The following is a 13404-nucleotide window of genomic DNA, read 5'->3' as shown; positions in this document are numbered from 1 at the left end:
GGAATATGGGGGTGCCTGGGTGGCTGAGTCAATTAAGCCTCTGACTTCAGCCTCTGACCTGAGCTGAGCTAATCTCAGAGCTCATGAGTTCTAGCCCCATTTCAAGCTCTGTGCTGACAGCTCAGAGCCCGGAGCCTACCTCAGATTCTATGTCTCCCTCTTTCTCTCTTTGCCCTTCCCCCACTCTTTGTATGTCTCTCTCTCTCTCTCTTTCTCTCTCTCTCTCTGTCTCAAAAATAAACAAATATAAAAAAAAATTAAGCTCCATAGACTTATGGACATTTCTCACTGACTGCTGAATTTTCAGGTTCCAAAATATCACCTGGCATAAAGCAGGCATTCACAAAATAATATTTGACTATTTTTAAGTAAATTCACTCAAGATAGAAATAAGAAATCTGCATTTTCAAAATTTCTCCAAGAGATCCTGACAATCAGTACGTTTATAAAGGAGTGACCAAAAATATATTTCTTAATATCACTTGTCTTTCTGAGTTTTAGAAAAAAATTCCTTTTGGGATTCACAGTGGCCCTTCAGATAAATGAAATTCCTCTAAGCTATCAATACTCCCTGGCATGCTTCTAATCTTGATAATTGATGTAATCTTAGTATAGCATAAGGAAGCAAGGCTCCAGACTAAGTATCATTCCTATTCTTGGCTGTGAAATAAACACCAGTTGGGAATGGGGAGAGAATTAATTCCGTGAACAAAAGCAGTGATCCGTTAAATATGAAATATACCTATATAGTGCTTGCCATACTATTGGCATTTATTTACCTACTGCTACTGGTTTTCATTATCATTGTTTTTGATTATTGTTATATTATTAATTATAATAAAAATTATCAACAGCTATTCAAAATACCTATAATTTGATTAATATATTAATGTGATAGTGTTAACATAAATATTAATAATATAATAATTATCAGTAACAATAAACATGTAATATAAATGCAGGGAATAAATGTAGTAACAAAAGTTAAGGGAATCCATTTAGAAATTTAGGCATCTGAGCATTGCAAAATGAAACAGGAAATATTGTTTCCAACTAATGAGATTTCCATGTTAATACTGTGAAAAGTCTAGCTCAAATAACATTTATAGAAAGAACAGAATATACACAAGATGTAACTGATAATAAAAAAAAATCTTGATCCTTAATGTAGTTTTTTTCACTGATAGAGCTCCAGTACTAGAAGACTACCCCGCTATTGTTGGGTGGCAATTAACTGTCTAAATAACAGTCTGTAGAATATGTTTCAAAGTGGGCATGCCTCTCATGAACATATTCTTGTAAAAAATATATTTATGAAGATTATTTATTATTTACTATCCAGATTTTTTGAAAAATAAAATATTAAATGATGGTCTCAGGTGTTGCTTATTTAAGACTGTACTGTAGGGGCACCTGGGTGGCTCAGTCAGTTAAGTGTCCAACTTCGGCTCAGGTCATGATCTCACAGTTTGTGGGTTCGAGCCCCACGTGGGGCTCTGTGTGGACAGCTAGCTCAGAGCCTGGAGCCTGTTTCAGATTCTGTGTCTACCTCTCTCTCTGACCCTCCCCTGCTCATGTTAGCTCTCTCTCAAAAATAAATAAAACATTAAAAAAAAAAAAAAAGACTGCCCTGTAAATCTGGAGCAAAAAATACAGTCCTGATATAAATATCGGGCCTTATGAACCTGATGGACTTTCACTTCTCTTTGTTAATTTTTGCTCTCCCCATAACAATAAAATGATTTTGGGGACCAAGGGAAGACAAAGATTATACTTTTAACTGTGAGTCATGTGTGTTGAAGGAAAACAAACGCATTAAGAATTTTTGTTTAGTGGGGCGCCTGGGTGGCTCAGTCGGTTAAGTGTCCAACTTCAGCTGGGGTCCTGATCTCACAGTCAGTGGGTTCAAGCCCCATGTCAGGCTCTGTGCTGACAGCTCAGAGCCTGGAGCCTGCTCAGATTCTGTGTCTCCCTCTCTCTCTGCCCCTCCCCCGCTCACTCTCTGTCTTTGTCTCTCAAAATAAAATAAAGACATAAGAAAAATTTTTAAAAAAGAATTTTTGTTTAGTTAAAGCTCAACATTATTCCCTGTGCCAAGTAAGTGCCAATTTAGCATGCTGCAATCCTTCCTTCCTTCCTTCCTTTATTCATTATAGAAATTTAATTAACATACAATGTTATGTTAGTTTCAAGTGTATTTCTCTCTGTAATAGTCCACACCTGTTTTTGTCCTTTTTTTATTTATCAATGCCCTGTTGTCAAAATACTAACTTATAAACCAAGGCAAGAAATTAAACAACATTCCTTTCTCATCTTTTACCTCTCCTCCCTTTAATAGAATTTAAATAGAATTAACTGAACTAAATAAGCCCTTGAATACTATTATTATTATTATTATTATTATTATTCTTAATTTAAAACCTTGGATCTATACTATAGCTAAAATCGGACTGTTGGAGGTACAAAACTGTAGTAACACCCTGAGATTAGATTGATATGCAAAGGCTAGAGGCAATGTAAAAGGGCCTTCTCAAATGACATATTGCAGATGCTTCAAAAAGATTTTTATTTCCAAGAGGCAGCCTTCTATGTGCAGAATTACTATCAGTTTAGTATTCTCATAATTATCTGACTTAAAAAATTGACAAATTTTTATTTGAAGAGGTCTTTTTTTTTTGCTTTGAAAACAACAGAAAGATTCTAAAGAAGTATAATGATGCAGCAGTTGTTAGCCAGCATTCTATGTAAATGGAATCACTGTTGTAAGTTTAAATATATTGTTAAAATGAAAACTGAAATTGAGAAAGAAAATAAATGACACCTTAAGAATCAAAAAATGTATAAAACAGCTATAGACTGTCAGAATTATGGTATCTGGAGAGAAACATCTGGATCCTCAAGGTTGGCTGTGTCTTGGGATTTGGCTGAGTCTTGGTGTTGAAACATGGTAGATACTTGACCACTGGATTTACTCAGTTGGTCTTCATATGAGAATGTAGCTCCCACTTTGTTAGGTCTTCTCTTATATGAGTATATATTCTGTCTAGAGGAATTTTCATAAATAAAGGCAATAACCATAGGCTATAAGGATTAAAAGTTTGACTGGGAGATAAGATACGAAAGGGTCAGAAGTGACCTCAGATCAATAAAGAAAAAAACTACAAAGAGGAGAAAAAATTAAAGTTAACAATATAAAAAGAAAAAAAGGTGTTTTTTCCTCAAAGTGAAAGGATTTTGCGTTTAATCCCTGATTTTTGTTTTAGGAGAAAGATAAATTCACAGAGTGCTAACTGTTGATAATTACACAGTAACTGTCAGATTTCTGAAAAACAGGGAAGAGATAAGAATTCATCAAAAGCATTAGAAAAATAAATCTCTTGCTATGTCAAGAATCAGAAGCTTCTCACCTCCTTCTCCCCTTCTTAACCAGTCTAAGCAAGGAAATTACTCACAGGACCAACAACACGGTGGCACTTAGTAGAAAGAAGGAAACAAAGACTGCCAGCTTTGTATCAGCAACCATGTTAATGTTAAACATTATTTTGAAATCAAATATGTTAATTTAATACTTTGCCAGTACAGTTCACAGGAAATGTTCTTGTTTAAAGACACTAACTTGGGGCATCTGGGTGGCTTAGTTGGTTGAGCATCCGACTTCAGCTCAGGTCATGATCTCACTACTTGTGAGTTTGAGCCCTGCATTGAGCTCTGTGCTGAGAGCTCAGAACCTGGAACCTGTTTCAGACTCTGTCTCCCTCTCTCTATGTCCTTCCACCACTTGTGCTTGCTCTCTCTCTCTCAAAAATAAATCTATAAATGTTAAAAATTTTTAAAAAATAAAAACACTAACTTGTTTAAAGTAAAACAGTTTTCTAGGATACAAAATACACTAATGAAACGAAGATTTTATAAAAATGTTATCCAAGGCTTCTTGAATCAGCAAAAGGGGATATGAGATAATATATATATAAATCACTTCAATTTGTCTTTTCAGACAAGCATTTTTATAGTGAGCTCTAAAAGTATTTTTCCAAAAGGTTTTGAAAAACTTTTCTTTCAAACTAGTATTCCATGGAATCTGATCCACAAGATGTTCTGCCCAAAAATGTGTTCTGTGGAAAAATCAGTTTAGGGAAGGTGCACACTAGCTACCCCTACTTGGATATTTGCTATTACTAAAAACATACTTAAGAACTACATTTAATTGAGCATTTTCCAAGTCTCTTTTTAAAACTTTTTTATTATAGAAAGAGAAAGAGAGCATGAGCCAGGGAGAGGTAGAGGGAGAGGGACGGGAGACAGAGAGAGAGAGAGAGAGGGAGACAGAGAGAAAGGGAGACAGAGAGAGAGAGAGAGAGAGGAGAGAGAGAGAGAGAGAGAGAGAGAATCTTAAGCAGGATCCATGCTCAGCACTCAGCAGAGAGCCCAATGTGGAGATTGATCCCATGACCCTGGGCCAAAACCTAAGCTGAAATCAAGAGTCAGCTGCTTGACCAACTGAGCCACCCAGGTGCCCCATTTTTTAAATTTCATTTCCAAACCTCTTTAAATATCATCTCTCTCTCCCTCACAGAAGGCATGATCATAAGGGAGATCATAATTGAGCCGTAACAATCTTGGAAGGATGAAGATCATCAAGGGTAGGTAGCATTTAAGAAGGAACCATTCTACAAAGAGGTTTGACAATGTCACTGTGATTTGATAAACAGCAATCAATTCAACATGACTTGAGTAGAGAGGTAGTATTTGAGTATAAACTAGGTAAGTTTCCTTCATTGAGAGACCTCGTATATCACATTCACAATAACTGAATTCATCCTGTAGATAGTTAAGAGTCAGGGGCGCCTGAGTGGCTCAGTTGGTTAAGTGTCCAACTTCGGCTCAGGTCATGACCTCACAGTTCGTGGGTTTGAGCCCTGCATCAGGTTCTGTGCTGGCAGCTCAGAGCCTGGAGCCTGTTTCAGATTCTGTGTCTCCCTCTCTCTTTGCCCCACCCCCACTCATGCTCTGTCTCTGTCTCAAAAATAAGTAAAAAACTATGAGAAAAAAGAGTCAGTAAATGAGTTGCATCAGTCATTTTCACACTCCATCTGTATGTTGGGACTATTGTCCCAGCAATATGTAATATGGATCAGATGATGATACTGGAGGCTGAGACATCAGTTTGGAGGCTATTATCCTTATAGCAATTAAGCTCAGTTACTAATTTATGAGAAAAGAAATAAACAGATTGAGACATGTTCAAAGAAGGTAAAAGATGTTGCTGAACCTCATGTCTGTTTGTCAGGAAAGTAGTAGTCAAGGTCCTCTGCACTATGAAGAAAGTCAGGGGTAGAATCATAACTAGTGAAAGCTCTCTCAAGAAGTTATCAGCTTATGTCATTTTTAATTTTGCCTATTAGTTTAAAAATTGAATTAAAAACTGAAAAGTTCTTTTTATTTCATTAATTTCTTGATGAAATCTTGATAAATTTGCTTAGATAGATAACCAGTAGGCATACTTATCTTGAAATCAAGTTAAACTTTATTCTGACAAGTTCTTTTTCTTTCATACCAAATATTTTCATCTCAATTATTATATTAAAACATCTTTGTATACTTATTGATTAGCTATATTCTCAAGTTTAAAAGTTCACTTGACTGAACTCAGCAAACAATTTATATTGATTTCACCTAAAATAGTTTTTACTTAACACTTTATCTTATCTCTCTCTGCCTTGGTTTATTTGTGCACCAAAGTAAATAGTTATCTTCACTGTAAGAAAATTGGATCTTGATTATCCACCATGAAGAGAAATAACATGGGCCACTGATACTCACAAATAACAAAAATAACCGTATTATTTTTATACATCTCCTCCAATAGGAAGTATTTCTTGGCAGAACTACTAACAAGTAGACATGTAAGTTTTACCCCCCAATTTACTATAAACAAGCAACCAAAAATGTCAAATGCCTTCATAAGCTACATCTCTGATGCTCAGTCCAAGGCTAAAAATGAATAGACCATACCTCTGAATTGGTTTGGTTCTAAATATCCAGTGTTACCCTATTTATAGTGAGAAATTATGCCATTTTGCTTTCACATTTGAGAACTGCAGGAGAAGACTAGTGAAAGAATGTAAATTGATCTTCATTTAACCTATACATAGAGCCAGCTGCTTTAATTTGAAATATTCAATGAATATGTGTGCAATAACCATGGCTGGCCCAAATGTATTTCAAGAGATACAGCTACTTATTAAGGCACAGAATTCTGCCAATTTACTCTGTTTGAAAGTAGGTCATAATTAAAGTGTAATCACTTAGTTTCACTGGAATTTCTGCTTAAGCTTAAGAGTCAGAATTAAACAAAATCATATTAAGAGGTACTTCTATAACAGCAGGAGAAATGTGTCTTCCTTTTGAACTAGACTTTTAGTTTACTCTTCAGTATCATTCTTTCCATGGGTATTTTTATTATTAACCAAAAAGAAAGCATAAAAAAATGAATGGACTCACACAGTTCTATGACTCATTTAGGCATGGAGGTTAATTATGCCCATTTTCAGGTACTTTTTTTAAGGTTTTTCTTTGTAAAAGTTAATGAATATCTCTTTAACCTAATTTACATTAGTTATGAAAGACATTTAGCCACTGAGAGTAGTAGAATAATGTATTTAGTTTTGGGGAATGAATATGAGAAAAGTTAAAAGGATATTTAAAATTTCAATTTTTCCCCATAGGTCAGTTCTCAGAACATCTAGATAAAATTACATGCAAATGATTTCATTACATTAGATTCTATAATTTAAAAGGAGAAAAGGATACAAGATTAACTTTTTTTTAAGTAGTCTCCAGGCCTACCAGGAAGCCCAAAGTGGGACCTGAACTCACGACCCTCCAATCAAGACCTGAGCTAGGATGCAGAGTTGGACACTTAACCAACTGAGCTACCCAGGTGCCCCCAAGATTAACTTTTAATCTAAGTAATCGCTATGTAGTACATCCTAAATCTTGTGGTGGGAAAAAAAAAACTTTGTGAAGTTCCCTATTGTAATTTCAGGAAATTTATTCACTAAGAGATTAGAATTGCCTTTTATTTTGTAAGAAATGTCTCTGTCCTACTGGGATTACAATATCTATCAACACAAAATCTATCGTCATCAACAAAAATGGAGTAACAGGAATTAAAATTTTTCTTCTACCTTAAACAACTTTAAAAACAATATAAATATGGCGGTGCCTGACTGGCTACATCAATAGAGTATGTGACTTGATTTCGGGGATGTGAGTTCAAGCCACATGCTGGGTATAGAAATTACTTTAAAAAATATTTGAAAAAGAAACCAAACCAAAATATACGTATATAACAATATGTATATAACAATATGTATATAACAATATATAGAGAACAATGGTTTTCAGATAGCATGACACTGATTCCTGAAAAAAGGATAACAAAGAAGGCGAGCCACAAAATCACATAAGCTTATTGCAGGTAATGAAGGCAATATCCAGGCTGAGGTCAGGGTGGGTGAAATGCAACAGAGACTAATGGTTTAGCTAAATTTAAAAGGCAAAAACTAAAGAATATACATTTTGGAATGGAGCTAGTTTAATACTCTGTATAAACCAGCTCTTGTAGAAGCCTTTACGAGGGTGTTATTAGAATCTGTGATAAAAGAGCAGTTTGCCAGTCTCTGGGTGCTGATTAGTTGAATCTGGATTGTGAGAAGATTCACAATTAGTATCCATTCTCACACAACTGAGAACTTTACAGGAAGAATAGACATTCAACCTGTGGAGTTGGGTTGAAGGATAAGCATACCATATGTATAATGAAAACAGGGACTGTGTCATCCCATCTCTTGATCTGAAATGGATTGTGCCCACTGAAACAACAGAGATGTCAGTGTAAGCCTTCTTAGATGTCTGGTGGTTCCTGACTTTAGTGGACCAGCTGAAAGTCTGTGACCACTCAATAGTCATATTAGTATTCCAAACAAGAGAAAGCTAGAAAGGAAGATTTCTATAAATTCTAGCTTTCCACTATTTGGAATACCAGCCAGATGAAAACCCTTTCCAAATTCACAATTATGATTGAACAGTATGGGCAATATCAACTCTAAAATCCTGTTAGTACTACCATATGACTAGAAAATAAGGAAATCAGGGGCACCTGGGTGGCTTAGTCGGTTAAGCGTCCGACTTCAATTAGGTCATGATCTCGCAGTTCGTGGGTTCGAGCCCCGCGTCGGGCTCTGTGCTGACTGCCAGCTCAGAGCCTGAAGCCTGTTTCAGTCTGTGACTCCCTCTCTCTCTGACCCTCCCCTGCTCACTCTCTCTCTCTCTCTCTCTCTCTCTCTCCTAGAAATAAATAAAACATTAAAAAAAATTAAAAAAAAAGAAAATAAGGAAATCAAGGAATGTTTCCTGCAGTTTTATCTCTTAAAGGAGTATTACTTCTCTCAAAGATTTGGGATGAATATGTGAAAATCTAATCTTGTAGGGGCCTGTCAATAAAGTGGGTATAGAAGGAATGTACATAAACATAATAAAAGTTATATATAACAAAATCATAGCTAACATCATACTCAATGGTGAAAAGCTGAAGGCTTTTCCTCTAAGAGGAGTAACAAGACAAGACTGCCTATTCTCGCTACTTCCATTCAACATAATATTGGAAATTAGGTAAAAATTAGGTAAAAAAAGAAATAAAAGGCATAAAATTTTCACTATCAGCAGATGACATGATACTATATATAGAAAATTCTAAAGACTCCATCAAATATATATATTAATACTTTTTAAGTTTTATTTATTTATTTTGAGAGAGAGAGTGAGTGGAGAGGGGAAGAAGGAAAGAGAGAGAATCTCAAGCAAGCTCAGCACTGTCAATACAGAGCCCAAAGTGGGGTTTGAACCCATGAACTGTGAGATCATGACCTGAGCCAAAATCAAGAGTCAGACGCTTAATGACTAAGCCACACAGGTGCCTCTATATGAATATATATGAAAATAAGTGGCACCTATATACATACTTATATATACACACACATATATACATACAAATATGTATACATATATGTAATATAAAATCAATAATATATAAACAAATGAATTTGGTAAAGTAATAGGATACAAAATTAACTTACAGGAATTGATTGCATTTCTATACACTAATAATGAGCTATCAAAAAAAGAAATTAAGAAAACAAGTGCATCAAGTGTGGAGAAAGAGGAACCCTTTTGCACTGTTGGGGGGATGCAAACTGGGGCAGCCACTCTGGGAAACAGTGTGGAGATCCTCAAAAAATTAAAAATAGGACAACCCTATCACCCAGCAACTGCACTACTGGATATTTATCCAAAGAACACAGGAGCGCTAATTTGAAGAGACACATGCACCCCAGTGTATACAGCAGCACTATCAACAATAGCCCAAGTATGAAAAGAATCCAAATGTCCATTGACTGATGAATGGATGAAGATGTTGTATATATTCACATTGGAATATTACTCTATTCAGTGGTCAAAAATAATGAAATCTTGCCATTCACAACAATGTAAATGGAACTAGAGTGTATTATGCTAAGCAAAATAAGTCAGTCAGAGAAAGACAAATAGATGATTTCATTCATATGTGGAATTTAAGAAACAAAACATGAAAAAATAAATGAAAGGAAGCAAAAAAGTATTAAAAAATAGAGGAGACAAACCATAAGAAACTCTTAAATACAGAGAACAAACTATTGCTGGAGGGGTGTTAGGTGGGGGCATGGGCTAAATGGGTGAGGGGCACTAAGAAGGAGACTTAATGGGATAAGCACTGTGTGTTATATGTAAGTGATGAAACACTAAATTCTATTCCTGAAATCACTATTACAGTATATGTTAACTAACTTGGATTTAAATATTCAAAAGTTAAAATTAAAAAAAAAGAAATTGACCATAAAGATAGCAGAGAAATTGTAAAAACAAACAAGTACATCAAAAAGAGTAAAAAACCTAAAAATAAATTCAACCGAGAAGGTGAAAGACCTGTACTCTAAAAAATACAAGCCGCTGATAAAAGAAGTTGCAGATGACAGAAATAAGTGAAACTGTTTTCTGTGCCTGGATTGTAGGAACTAATGTTTAAAAATCCATACTATCAAAAGCAATCTGCAGATTTAATGCAATCCCCAGGAAAACATCAATGGCAGTTTTCACAGAATCAGAACAAACCATACTAACATTTGTATAAAACCACAAAAGACCCTGAATAGACAAAGTAATCTTGTGATGGAAATACAACTGGAAGTACCATGCTTCCTGATTTCAAACTATACTAAAAAACTATAGAAATAAAATAGTATGGTACTGGAATGAAAGCAGACGAATAGATCAAAGGAACAAAAATAAGAACAAAATAAGAACAAAAGTAAGATACAGCCCAGAAATAAGCCCATGCATACACAGTCAATTAATCTATGACAAAGGAGGGAAGGACATAAAATGGGGAAAAGACAGTCTCTTCAACAAATTGTATTAAGAAAACTGGACAGTTACATGCAGAAGAATGAAACCAGATCTTTATATTATACCATATACAAAATAAATTCAAAATGGAAAGATTTGACTGTAAGACCTGAAGCCATAAAACATCCAGAAGAGAACACATACAATAAACTCTTTGACATCAGTCTTAGCAGTATTTTTTTTGTTCCAGTCTCCTCAGACAAAGACAATAAAAGCAAAACTTAAACAAATGACATTACATCAAACTAAAACACTTTTGCATCAGCAAAACTAAAAGGTGACCTACTGAATGGGAGAAAATATTTGCAAATCATACATCCAATAAGGATTTAATATCCAAAATATATAAGCAACATATAAAACTTAATACCATAGGAGCAAACAACCTGATTAAAATGAGCAAAGAACATAGACATTTTTTTTTCCCCAAAAAGACATACAGATGGCCAACAAACACACGAAAGATGCTTACTTTCACTAAACATCAGGGAAATGAAAATTAAAACCACAATGGAGTATCACCTCATACTTGTCAGATGGGCTATTACCAAGAAGACAAAAAATAATGAGTTTTGACAATAATGTGGAAAAAAGGGAACCTTTGTGAGAATGTAAATTGGTGCAGCCACTGTGAAAAACAGTATGGAGTTCCTCAAAACATTATAAATAGAACTCCTGTATAATCCAGATATTCCACTTGTGGCTATTTATATAAAAGAAACAAAAATATCAGTTAAAAAAGATATACTCATCCCTTGTTCATTGTAGCATTATTTACAATAGCCAAGATATGTAAGAAACCTCAGTGTTCATCAATAGATGAATAGATAAAGAAGACTGGGGTGTGTGTATGTATGCACATGTGTGTGTATTTGTATTACTCATCCATAAAAAAGAATAAAATCTTCCATGGACAGAAGAGAGGGTATTATGCTAATGAAATAATCAGACAGAGAAAGACAAATACCATATGATTTCCTTTATATGTAATCTAAAAAATAAACCAAAACAGAAACAGACCCACAGATATAGGAAACTAACTGTTAGTTATCATTGTAGGAGGGGGTGAGGGTGGACTAAATAGGTGAAGGGGATTAAAAGGGACAACCTCTCAGTTAGAAAATAAGTCACAGAGATATAAAGTACAGCACAGGAAATATAATCAATAATTTTGTAATATTGTATAGTGACAGATGCTAACTAGATTTGTTATGGAGATCATTTAGTAATATATAAATATGTCAAATCACTATGATATACACCTTAAACCAACAAGATATGGTATGTCAATTATAATTCAATTACAAAAAGAATTTGATTAATCATATACCATTAGAATGATACATTCAAAGATTCTTCCTCCAAAGCAAATAATGTACTAACCTTTTTTTTTTTTTTAAGTAGGCTCCATGCCCAGTGTGGGACTTGAACTCATGACCCTGAGATCAAGAGTCACATGTTCAACCCAATGTGCCAGCCAGGTGCCTCAATATACTAACTTTTTAATATAACTAACTTTATATATATATACACACACACAGTCCCACTACAGAATGGAATATGACTCAATGATGAAAAAAATCAAATCTTACCATTTGCAACAATGTGGATGGAACTGGAAGGTATTATGCTGGGCTTCTTCAGAAGTTATGCTAAGTAAAATAAGTTAGTCAGAGTAAAATGGATATATGATTTCACTCATATGTGGAATTTGAAACTTAACAGAAAGTAAAAATAAAATAAAAAGAGAGGGAGGCAAGCCATAATAGACTCTTAGGGAGGTTGGGGGTGAGTTAAATGGGTGATAGGCATTAAGGTGGACACTCTTCAGGATAAGAATTGGAGTTGTTTAGAAGTGAGTTGTTTAATATACAAATATTTGAAGATATTATTGTTTACCTTGAAATAAACTTATGTAATATGTTGTATCTACTTGGCTATATAAAAGGTGACATTTCTTTCTATCTTTGCAATTTCTTAGCAGATTACCTGAGATGTGCATAACATTCTGGTTTAATTCTTATACAAAAAGATTGTTTTCTCTCTTCTAGCTTCGTGAAGCAGTTTTCTGGATTAGAAAGAAATGTTTTTATTATATTTTCCCAACTCCTTCAAATATTTGGATATTAAACAACTCACTTCTGAACAACCCATAGTCAAAACATGAATTCACCAGTGAATAATAAAGAATCCAACTGAATAATAATGAAAATGCTACATAATAAAGTTTGTGAGCTACAGTTAAAGCAGTGTTCAGGGTGAAATCTGTAGCTTTAAATGCTTGTATTACAAAAGGAAAAAATAGTTTAAAGTTAATGATCTAAATTGTCATCTTATAATTAGATAAAAGTGTGCATCTAACATCAAAGTGGGTAGAAAAAAAGAAAACGAAGGGTACCTCGGCAGCTCCGTCAGTTAAGAGTCTGACTTTAGCTCAGGTCATAATATTGTGGTTCATGAGTTTGAGCCCCATCTGCACTACTGGTGCAGAGCCTGCTTGGGATTCTCTTTCTCCCTTTCTTTCTCTGCTCCTTTCCCAATTGTGCTCTCTAAAAATAAATAAACTTTAAAAAATTAAAAACAAAAAGAAAATGAAGTAGAGAGTAAAGAAGAAGGAATGATTCTGATGAGTTCAAAATAAAAGAAACTAGGGAAAATTAATGAAGCCTAAAGCTGGCTCTTTGTAAATTTATAAACACTGAGAAAAACTGCTGAAAAACTATGGGAGGAAAAGCAAATTATCAATATAAGGAATAAAAGGAGACTGAAATAAGGATTCTGTAGACATTAAAAGAAGACAAAGGAATGTTACAAAAAGCTTTTGTCAGCTTACATGAAAAGCACAAATTCAAAAAAAAAAAAAATCACCTCTCTCCAACATTGAGAAAAAAGAAAATAGAC

The 13404-nt window shown here is 34.4% G+C and overlaps 1 long non-coding RNA gene across 1 annotated transcript; it reads left to right on the top strand.

Annotated features, from left to right (window-relative positions):
• Positions 1-4833: 4833 nt before the first annotated feature.
• On the top strand, positions 4834-7306 carry LOC120224992. Its single transcript, XR_005526717.1, has 2 exons — positions 4834-4866; positions 7246-7306. It is a non-coding gene; the product is annotated as an uncharacterized LOC120224992 (long non-coding RNA).
• Positions 7307-13404: the final 6098 nt, after the last annotated feature.

This window comes from Hyaena hyaena, unplaced genomic scaffold (genome assembly GCF_003009895.1).
Source record: "Hyaena hyaena isolate Hyena2069 unplaced genomic scaffold, ASM300989v1 scaffold_1297, whole genome shotgun sequence".
Lineage (NCBI taxonomy): Eukaryota > Metazoa > Chordata > Mammalia > Carnivora > Hyaenidae > Hyaena > Hyaena hyaena.
Note: the sequence above shows the minus strand (reverse complement) of the source record. Positions and strands in the feature narration are given on the sequence as shown.